This window comes from Lipotes vexillifer, unplaced genomic scaffold (assembly GCF_000442215.2).
Source record: "Lipotes vexillifer unplaced genomic scaffold, Lipotes_vexillifer_v1.1 scaffold8, whole genome shotgun sequence".
Classification (NCBI taxonomy): Eukaryota; Metazoa; Chordata; class Mammalia; order Artiodactyla; family Lipotidae; genus Lipotes; species Lipotes vexillifer.
In genome coordinates this window covers 6,857,258-6,868,870 of record NW_006781519.1, presented here as the reverse complement: position 1 = coordinate 6,868,870, position 11,613 = coordinate 6,857,258, and the positions used below count along the sequence as shown (strand labels likewise).

The 11,613-nt window shown below is 40.8% G+C and overlaps 1 protein-coding gene across 1 annotated transcript in view; it reads left to right on the top strand.

Moving 5' to 3' along the window:
- Window positions 1–11,613, top strand: part of PTPRG (protein tyrosine phosphatase receptor type G) — a 313,959-nt gene that overhangs the window by 260,049 nt on the left and 42,297 nt on the right. The window lies entirely within an intron of this gene.

The following is an 11,613-nucleotide window of genomic DNA, read 5'->3' as shown; positions in this document are numbered from 1 at the left end:
GTTTTTTTTTTTTTTTTTTTTAAGATTTCTACTAAGATTCCTTACTATGAGAATATTGATTACCGTAGTGTCGGAAGTTTGGGTTCTTAGGCTGTTTGTGTGGAGATCTAGGGAGATGTTCTTGATCTGGTGTCTGTTTCATTTGTCCTTGGTACAAACAGGAAACACTCAGTTACTGTTAGGGATATAGGGATTGGTGGAGGACACTAGTAATTCCTAACAAATGCCGTGGACGTTAGAAGTTCAGCAGCGGGTTTGCTGTGATAGATGGCATGAGGGATTTGAAGATGTCTCCCACTATTTTTATTTTGCGTCCCCTTCCATTTTGCCAGGATTGAACTCTCTTCCTCTGGCTTGCATTCTGTACTTGTAAGTACCTCTCTTCAGATATCTTATACATTCATCCTCTTGACATTATTCTTTTGTAAGCAGAGGCACTACTTTTATTAAGTGCCACCTCCCACATACCCGCACAGCCCACTTGTCTGCCTCATTCTCCAGAATGGTTTTCTTCATCCTCTAATATACCATATATTTTACTTGTTTGTTTATGGTCTCCCCCCGACTACAATGAGAGCTTCCTAAAGGCAGGTGGATGTCTCCTTAGTGCTAGAATAATACCTGGCATGTAGTAGGCCTTCTCAGACTCTCTGAATGAATGAAAGAATGAATGAACGATAAATACCAGCAAATCTTCCTTAGGGTTCTTAAAGGATCATAGCTGTGAAGCTCAGAGGTGCAGCCCTTCTCTGAGTGCCCAGAAGGAATGCTGTTGTTTCCTCATCTTCTCTCGGTGCAGTTACGGTTGGGGACTTAACTTGGCCCATTACGTCTCTATGTGTTAAGTCATTAGATATTGCTGGAATTGGCCATGTTCTCTCCATTCTGGTCAGCTTCTCTCACTGAAGCTTGCCACACAGAAAAGAGAGCGATAGCAGAAAAGTGTCTGGGTAGGTACCCTACTGGATCATTTTGTGGCCGCTGAATGATTCCCATACAGATGGGATAGGTTTTGTGTTACGTTCATTCTTCTCTAGTGACCCTTGGCCTTTATCGTTGGTGGAGGGGACTGCGCGCTTGCCTTTGAGAGGTGGCAGACAGGAATCAGCCCGCCATCCTCAGGGAATAAGTTTTGTTGAATCTGCCAGATTTGCACAGCAGCTGTGCATAATCAGTTTCCTCTTGCATCACCTAGAGTATCTGTTGCCCCCTGGAAAATGCCTGGGAGACTCTCTCCTCTGAATTGATTCAGCTGACAGACACAGCTGTTGGGTAGCTGGGCAATTGAAATCCATTTTCAAAGGTTAAATGGTGAGATACTTCTTGGGCTGTCTTTCAGTTTTCAGTTTCTTTTCCCCCTGGATGGGGAATCAGAACACCAAGGATTTTGCCCTGCCTCCGCCATGAAACCTTTGGTCACTGCCTTGACCTCTCTGAGCCTTAGTTTCCAGAATCTGCAAAGTGAGCAGGGTATCTGCCCTACTTGTAAACGACGCGGTGTTAAAGATCAAATAAGGGGCTTCCCTGGCGGCGCAGTGGTTAAGAATCCGTCTGCCAATGCGGGGGACACGGGTTCGAGCCCTGGTCTGGGAAGATCGCACAGGCGGCGGAGCAACTAAGCCCGTGCGCCACAACTACTGAGCCTGTGCTCTAGAGCCTGCGAGCCACAGCTGCTGAGCCCGCGTGCCACAACTGCTGAAGCCTGCGCGCCTAGAGCCCATGCTCCGCAACAAGAGAAACACCGCAGTGAGAAGCCTGCATGCAGCAATGAAGACCCAGAGCAGCCAAAAATAAATTAATTAATTAATTTTTAAAAAAAGATCAAATAAGATGGTATGTGTCAAAACACTCTGGAAAGCTTAAAGGAAGCCAGAAGTGTCAGCTGTGGAAGCTTTCCTTCCCAAATCATGATATCGCTCAACCCGGCAGCCATGGAGAGCAAGCATTTGCACGGTCCCCAGGTTAAGACTGTCCCAAACGCTGATCCACATCTACTGGGTGCAGCCGACCTCGCCATGCTCTTGGGCTTGGACTTTAGGACTTCAGTTCCCCGGAATCCTCAGAAAATGCCATCAGTCGTGCCTGCCTTGCCACACCTCTCAGTAGCTGTCTTGGACCAGAAATGCTTTTGAATGTTCTCTGCTTCATTTCCCAGCAGGCTGTTTAATCACCAAGTTACTAAATACTCACAACCCAAAGACATTCCTTTCAAATGTGAGTTTCTCCTGATTCTTACTCACTGGTGGTAGAAGTACATGGAAGGAAGAATGTCTTCAGATTCTCCATTGACTGAGAAATCCATTGCATCCAGTTGGGTCTCCCTTGGCATTAAGTAGGTGCATCCTTGATGAGTTGTAACACGTTTGTGAAAATGAATTACTTTAAATGCTGTAATGCAGCGTGGCGTGAAAGGACTTACCTGCCGAAACCAAAAGTGAGGCTGCTCTTTCACTGTTTTCTCAGGTTTTAATAGACAGCAATAGCCTTCACTAGGGGCATGCCTAGACAGAAAACTTATTTCACCCTTAACTGGGAAGGAGTTACCCTACATGACCTTTCTTTAAAAATCTTTCAACTTGATCACAATCTCTTATTTTTCTTAAACAAAAGTACACAGCCCTGTTTAATCGTTAAATTTATGAAGCAGTTTGTAATTTTACTGTAACAAAATCCATGATTGTATTTATTAAGGTTTCTTCCAGTTATTACAGTGCACCTGTGTCTTGCATAGGAAAAATCAATATAAGGAAAACACGATTTTTTTTTTTTTGAAATCACACGTTTTTTTCACTCTATTAAAGGTTTCAGCACAATTTTTCTTTCTTGGAGACCTCCTTGGGATCATTTAAAATGAGTGACCTTAAGAATTATCTAATTGTTTTTGTGTCTTAAAAACAGGAGGATATTTATAGAGCTTACGTGGAATACTTATTCTGCCCACTGGATCTCACTTATATTTCATCTTTGTTCAAAACCTAATAAGGAAGACTACTGAGCCCTAGATGTATCAACTTATCGCTTGAACCCCTCATGTGCTGTGACTGATTTTTTAAAAAAGATATTTCCAGACAACGACCAGTAAACTGAACCATTATATAGATTTAAAATGTGGGCAACGGGGTGAGACTGAAAATTCAGGTACTGAACTGTTGCAAAATAGAATTCCTAGGTCATCATTGTAAAATGTGTAATATACTCTGATCCTCGAACTTACTTTACGCTTAACCTTTTTTAGAAAACATCATCATCGTCATGTAATACTTATCGAGCATTTATTGATTTAAACTACGTGCTTCATTTTTCACTACAACCTTAGGGAAACAGGCGCAATCAGTATTCCCATTTCACAGATGAAGAAACTGAGGCTCAGAGACATCATTTAATTTCCCTGAGGTTACGTGGACAAATGGTGGAGCTAGCATTGGAATCTTTGTGTGACTTCAAAGTCCAGATGCTTAGAAATGTCTCTGCCACCTCTTGTCATGCTGCTCTGACAGTCCTGATACCTCAAGACTTCAGCCTCCTCATTTGGATTTTGCTTCATTAAATCAAGACGTTTTCAAATACCTGTGACTGTTCTTTTAAATTGTTTCTGAGTGGCTGTTCTTTATCATTTTCTTCTTCTTTCACTAGCACTGACCACTTGTTTTTCCATTCAGTTCTCTTTCATCCTCCATGAGAGAGTTTTCGTCATTCTTCTGTTGAAGTTTCCTCCATAGCAAAAAAAAAAATCTCTCCTCTTACCTTTGTTTCCTAGTCATTTAGTCTCTTCTTTCCTAAGAAAAAGACTCCTCCCCCATGCCACCACGAATATCTCCGTTCCCTATGCAAAAGTAGGTCTGTGTGATTTAAGTGCCTTGAGGAGCAACTCACAAACGTGTTGAATGTTGAATAAATTTAGACACTAAATCACCAACTTTGGGATGATTCTGCTGAGGCCTAAATTCACAAATAAACAGCCCTGGTCTTGAAATCCCAAAGCATAAGTGAAGTCAATGAGTTACACTGACTTTTAAAAAGTATTGTAAAATAAACGGAACGTTAAGGAAAGCTTTGCTAACCTTTTGCTGACCTTTCGATACTCATCTCTTGGAGACAGCGGTCTGTAGGAATTTTTGAGGAATTTTGAGTTATCAGTTTTACTGACTCTAGCTGAAATTTAGGAATTTCGAATCTTCAGGATGCTCTGGTTTAACCGGCAAAGACAGTGGTGTGAGAATGAAGACATTTTTTTTTTCCTGGTCTCACCTACATCTCTGTAAAATGTGGAAATTGTAAAGCCAGTGTGGTGGCTAAGGTTAGTGATCCCGCCACATGAGAAGGAACTCCACACGCAAAAGTATTATTATCCAACAGGAAAGAGGTGCTTTTGAGGTTAAGTTCCACTCACTAGAGAGGTGACATCAATTCTTTTATTAGGAAATGTTTAAATTGTGGTACCTGCTCCACGTATGATGCGTGAGAAAAGGGGGGGATTTTCTTCCAGTTACGTTAAATTGTGACTTCTTCAGGAGAATGAAAGGAGGGACTTCAGGCTTTGACTCAATATTTTTCACCAGTGGGTTTTCAAAATCAAATGTTCCCTGCTTACTGGTCTCCCATGGTTACTGTGGGAGGATAAAGAGTAATTGAATGTAATAACCTAGCTATCAGCCCCCTTCTAGCGTTCTGTCTTCTAAGATATTGAAGCAGTCACAAGTTTCTGTCCTTTAAGATCCATATTATTCTTAGCATCTACAAGTATTTTACAAAATCTAGTGTTTCCCACTTTGGGATATTCTTTTGAAACAATAAGCTTGAATAAGATTTTTGCTGTAGTAATGAATGAAGCCTTACATACAATATGTCATCTACAAATTATATTCACCATATTGTGCCACTTATTCTTTTAGATTTTCGTTATATATAGCTTTTTAAAGCCAGAACTCAGGTCATGAAATTAGCCCATTCATAGAGCCTGTTGAAAGGGCTTTTCCAAATGTGCATGTTGTCAAACACAAATGTGCTTATAAATGCTTTTTTTCTGGATATTAGAAAATCTAACTTTCTAATAAGAGCATTACAAAACAAAATGTTGCTGCTAACCAGTAGCTTAGAAATCCAGAAATGATTCATGCCTTTCCCGCAGTTAAGATACATCTTAATAATTTGAAGGTCACTGGCTTCAGCAGGGTGCCAGCACATAAAGGGGTTTTAAACATGCAGTTTAAAACCCTTGGGATTAAACCAACCTTGTTGGCATATTTTATTTATACAGAGATTATCTCCAAAGGAGATTCATTGGTCTTTTGACTATAATGAAGCCCTTTCTTTATTGACTTCATTGTGTCATAAATGAAAAGAGATTTCTTTTTATGGCAGGAAATAAAATGTTCCCATCTCCACAACACTCCTTGCATCCTAAGAGTCTGATTTAGACAAAAATCTATTTGTTGTGTCCTAAGTCAGGAACTAAAAATCTTGATAATCTCCTTTTATTTCCTGTTTGCTTTATCTTCCTAAGGTGACACAGGTATGGCCAAGCACAGAGAGAGGCCTGAACTTGGCCTCTGAGAGGCTGAGGGGGCAGATAAGAAGGGGACCGAGTTCCGAATATTGAGGTCTGTCCACTACAGGGGTGGTTAGCAGTCCCTGGTAACAGCCCAGTTGCAGGGCGTGGGGTTGGAGAGAGGTCTGAGCACGACTGACTTGACCCAAGTACTGTGCTTAATAGGTTCTCCCTTCCCTCAGATAGGTTTGGTTGGGATTTGGAATAGGGTCGAAGGAACTGCTAAGCGTTAAATGAACTTTATGGAGATTGGCCTCAGTAAGTGACTTAAGGCCCTCCAGAATCTTAATGGTAATTTTATATGTACCCACAGCCTGCCAGAGTGACAAGCAAGCAGCGATATTTCCTTAAACAGTCCTTAAGCCAGTCAACCCCACAGCTAAGCATCTTGGCAGGAAGGTAAATCCTATGACACTTTATTTACCTGGCATCAATCATCCAGGTGACCAGAACATCAGTGTGAATTTTCCGGGTAACCGAAGTTTACCCTTAAAGCCAAAGCGATTCGTTTCAGCCCTTTTTTGTTGTGGTTGGAGAGCTTCTTTCAAATGTATTATATGGTTCTCTGCCCTCTCTAACCCTGTATGTTCCATTTAAGATCTAGAGGGGTCATGTAAGGTGGAAGAAACCCGCTTTGGAGTCAGCCTGGCCCCGCCACTTCATGATGACAGTAGACCTTGGCCAAGTTCTTTGGTTGTCTTAGCCACATTTTCTACATCCATAAAATAGGGGTCATGACAGCCCCTAGGTCATGGGATCATGCATGTAAAGCGATTAGCACCTAACAGTAAATCGTAGCTTTGTGCATTTACTAAACGCCAAGCACTCTTGTAAGTCCTTATGTTATCTAGTTTACTGTGCATAACGCTCTATGAGTTAGGTGCTTATGATTTCCGTTTAGAGACGAGGAAGGGGAATCACAGAGAGGTGAAGTCACACCACCAGGCAGACTGGCTCTGGCTTTTGGCACTTACTCCACTGCCTCTGGATGGCTGATACACAGGAAGCATTCCGTCAATGGTGGCAGATAAGAGTAACAACTACACAGTTGGACTGAGTTGCAGGCTAAAGACCCTACCACCAAGCAGTGTACTGGGCTGGGCCCTCTGCAGCGCCTCCCTGTGGTGGATGTTCAGGGATGCTTGGGTGCTGATTTTTTCTTTCAAATTTCAAACCAAAAATTGCTAAGTTTTCCCCTTTTTGTTTATTTAATCTCTTGTTCCTTAAGATTAAGAGAAAGCAACTTTGGCGTGGGTGATTTCCCTCTAATGGCTCTGAGGATGTAAATACAACAGAGACATAACCACAGATTTGGGAAGCAACTTTTCTTCTTTGTTTTTACTTGAAGCGTAGGCGATTTGCAGTGTTGTGTTAGTTTCTGGTGTACAGCAAAGTGATTCAGATACATACATATATATATATATATATATATATATATATATATATATATATATCTGAATCACTTTGCTGTACACCAGAAACAAACACAACACTGCAAATCGCCTACGCTTCAAGTAAAAACAAAGAAGAAAAGTATATATATATATATATATATATATATATATTCATTCTTTTTCTCATTCTTTTCCATTATGGTTTATTACAGGATATTGAATATAGTTCCCCGTGCTGTACAGTAGGACCTTGTTGTTTATCTGTTTTATATATAGTAGTTTGTATCTGCTAATCCCAAAGTCCTAATTTACCTCTCCCCCACCCCCTTCCCCCTTTGGTAACCATACCTTTGTTTTCTATGTCTGTGAGTCTGTTTCTGTTTTGGAAATAAGTTCATTTGTATCATATGTTAGATTCCACATATAAGTGATATCGTATGGTATTTGTCTTTCTCTTTCTGACTGACTTAGTATGATAATCTCTAGGTCCATCCATGTTGCTGCAAATGGCAAAATTTCATTCTTTTTATGGCTGAGTAGTACTCCATTGTGTGTGGATAGATAGATAGATGATAGATAGAGCATATCTTCTTTATCCATTCTTCTGTCGATGGACATTTAGGCTGTAGAAGCAACTTTTCTTCATGTTCACATACATTTTTCTTTATTTCCTGCAGTTTTGCATTTGAGGTCAACATCGACGAGCTCTTTTTTTCCTCCGTGGAATCTCTCACCTTCTTACTTTCTTCTCAGTAGACGTTCACCCTCTTCTAATGCTCTGCTTTTGATGAGAACAAACCAGAGACTGATTTCAGGCTTCATCAGAGTAGTACATGAGGATGTTCTGTTGTGGATTGACCGAAATAAAAGACCTCTTAAATGCCAAATTTAATTCCAACCACAAAAGGCTAAAATCTTGGAACAAAGTATAAATGATATTATTTAATGACAACAGCCCAGTTTTCTGGATCCTCAACTGACTGTATCAGATATTTTATAATGGCGTGATTTAGTGGGAATAGTACTTATCCCATTTTTGCCTAATTTAAATCTTTGGTATCTGAAAGCTCTATATGTAAAAATATTGGCACAAAATTCCACAGTAACATTTTACCAGATTAACCGAGATATGCTAATTTCTTGCTTTTCCTTGAAACTGTGCTCTGAGAATGAATGTCCCAGAGCATGGGAGCACAGGCTTTGGGCTTAATACACCAGGATTCAAACCTCAGCTCTGCCACTTACTAATTGTGTCACTTCAGACAAGTTGCCTCAGTCTCCTTACATGTAACATGAAGACGATGACATCCTCTTTACCTAGTTCTTGTGAAGGTAAGTGTATGAAAAGCATTGAGCACAGTCCCTGGCAATCAGTAAGGTCTCTCTTCACATTTATATCGACTCTATCGTTAGACCATTTCACGGTAGCATAATAAGCCAACCTCTAACCTGTGGTCAGTGAAAACGTCTCTACTTTGATTCCATCTCATCTTTTGCTTTTCTTTCTGTTTCTCCCCCATCTCCCCTGCGTCAGCAACATTTATATTCACCTAAGTCATCAAATCCATCCCTTGGATGGCGCTCGTCCTCACTGTGTCACTACACACGGTTCTTGCTCTTACTTTCTTATGTTCATTATAACAAGCGCTGCCCTTGGGCAGACACCATCTCCCTAATATCTGGCTAAGTCCTAGGCGCTCAGTAAATGCCTCTTCCAGTGGTTTCCCGTTCACTGTGACCCAGACAACAGCTCTTCTCTCCCAGTCGGAGCACTCTTTGCCTTGTCTCTGTGGCCAGCTTCCACTGCCATACTCCAGGCTTCAGTTAATCTTTCTGAGCTTGTGTTCCCAACTATAAGATGAGTATGAAAATAGTACCTATCTCTTAGGGCTTTGGGGAGGAATGAGTACATGTTAATACATGTAAAGGGCACAGATAGGTGCCTGGTCCATACTTAGTGCTACTAATAGTTGCTGCGTTTGTTATTGAAACTCAGATGTATAGGTGGAAATAACATTCTATAGATGGATATCTTCTTATAACACAGGATCTCTCTGGATAAAAATTGAACAGATCAGGTCTATGATGCCGTCCTGATTGCTTGGCCTTCTGCTAGTTAATTTTATAATTATCTGGCTCATGTTGAGAGAAATTTAATAGAAAAACGATGTAAGAGGAAAACTATTAGGGCTTCTAATTAGCTGTAGCCTTATATTCATCTTAATATTGAGGGAAAAAGAGATTTACCGACCCCTCAGTTTCATTTATCTTGATTGAAAGACAAATAATGTGTTATCCGGGCTGCTGATGGTGGTCACTGCAGCGTGTGTGTGTGTGTGTGTGTGTGTGTGTGTGTGTGTGTGCGCGCGCGTGTGTGTGTGTGTGTGTGCGCGTGCGTGCGTGCGCGTGCGCGCGCGCGTGTGTGTGTGTGTGTGTGTGTGTATGTATCTGCCTGTCTGGTAGTTTTATGATGTTACTGGTGGTGCCTGGAAACCCGGAGGAGTATGATTAGACTTCTTTGGATAAAGAATCAAATTGGAGGCTAGTGAGTCGGTGATTTCCATGTACGATTATCATACTGAGCTCTGCTGGCTTTTGCTGCATCTAGCCGTGGAGGGAGCAGAGCAGCTGATTTCTGGGCATGTGTGGCGTTAGCTTGGATAGCACAGTTGAGCACTCTGCAGGAAAAAATAATAAATTGGTCACCTGAAAGCTTTTTTTTTTAGTGACTTGAGCTGGGCTATGCCCTTTAAAACACCGTGGTATGTACCTTGCAGAGTAAAATACCTCTAAAGCTGATGTGCTTTTTCTTATTTTGAACTGGGGTCCATGTGCTTAATCATGGCACCATAAGTTTATTGGGAATCTCCAGTTCTAAACTATCACTATGGAATAAATATTGCCCTCAGCCTATTATACTATTAACCCCACGTCACTCTACTCTTGGAAACAGCATTGTGTTTTCCATTTCAAAATAAACAGGAGAAAAGTGTTGCCTGCAGTCTGTAGGCTGGAGTGTTTGTGGGGCTAGGTTGTGACCCATCTTATGTATGCTGCCTCTTGTCTGAAGATGAGTTTATTCTTGGGTTAATCTTTTAGAGATGCTCCAATTTTGTCCACATTAGTCCTTCTCTCAACTTGAGGTCTTTTCTTTGCCACTTGATCATTACTGTAGGATTTGCTTACTTCTAAACATTTTAAGTGAAGTGATCAGATAATTTGGGAAATTTTTCTTGAACTGTGCATTCTGCTAAATATTCTGGGGAAACATTTTGGCTCGGCTTACTTTGTTAATGCTGGTTACATCATTATGGGAGCTATAGATTTCTTGGGCGTGCAAAATGATTGCATATTCATGAACATCTTCAAGCCTGAAATATTTGTAAATAACTTGGCAATTTTTTTCATAAGGTGGCCTATTAAAATGATTAGGTCTTTAATTGTTCACACAGAAGGACTCTGTACGTACAGAGCACCCCCTATTTGATAAGTAACATTCCTCTGCTAAGCAGTTTGGATTATGAACGTTTATAAGTCACCTTAAACAAAGTATATGAGAGATGCTTTTTTCCGCTTTAGAATGATGCAAGTTTGAAAATGTCAATAGATGCAAAAAGCCACCCTAGAGCTTTGCTCTCTCGAAAGAAAGTAGAGAAGGAATGACATAGTCAATGTTAACTGTCACCAGATGAAGAGAAATCAGATTGTCAGGCCTGGATCTATAACATTCTTGCCAAAGTAGGACCTCATTTACACATACAGATCTTCATACCCTTTGCTAAGAAAAGCATCTGTGGCGGTTTAGATGTTTGTGCGTTTGCCAAAGATCTTTCACTCTGAATAAAGTAAATGTCATGTCTGTTGTTTATCTCAAATTCAGCAGAATATTTTTAAAAGGAAATATTTGCGGGGGAGGGGCGAGGGAAGGAGGGAAGGAGGAGGCTGGGGAGCTCCAGTTAGCGGGGTGTGGCTGTTTTCCGGCGGTACTCAAGTAGCAGAGTGGATCTGGGTACATCGGCTTAAAACACACTTGGGGCTCAGGAACTGAAAACGCCCTTTTGAAGTGACAGCACTACAGATAAATTGCAATGTGGAGTCTTCCTGAATCTACACCTAGTCTGTCAACACCGGGAAAAAAAAAATCCAGTTAATTCCATCAAACTGGTTAATTTGGCACTGCGTAGACACAGCTGTCTTGAACGAAAATTGTGAACACTTAAACATAGATGGCATTGTACCCGAAGCCCGCTGGTACAGTGGCACCTGTCTGTAATTGTGTAAAAAGATTGCTTAGACTTCAGAGATCAGAAATAGGACTTAGTTGTTCCAACTTCAAGCTGGACCCCACTGAACAGCAAGGTTTTGAAAAACGTAGGGTGTGATAACATTTCTTAACAAATAAGTACCCTTGGTAAGCTCAGAATTTTAGTTAAGGGTATGACGTGGTGAGTTAACTACATAAGTTGCCTTGAATATAAAGAATAAAGGTAATAGTTTAAGACCATTTTTAAAACCCTATGTAACCTAGCATTTAGGCATTCAGAATCATAATGAGACCCTAATGTCAAGTAAATCCAGAGACTTTCCTTGAAGACATCTATTGCAGGTGATACAATTACATGACTCTTTGCAAAAATCAAATATCTGTCTTCAGTGATCCCTTATCAGTGT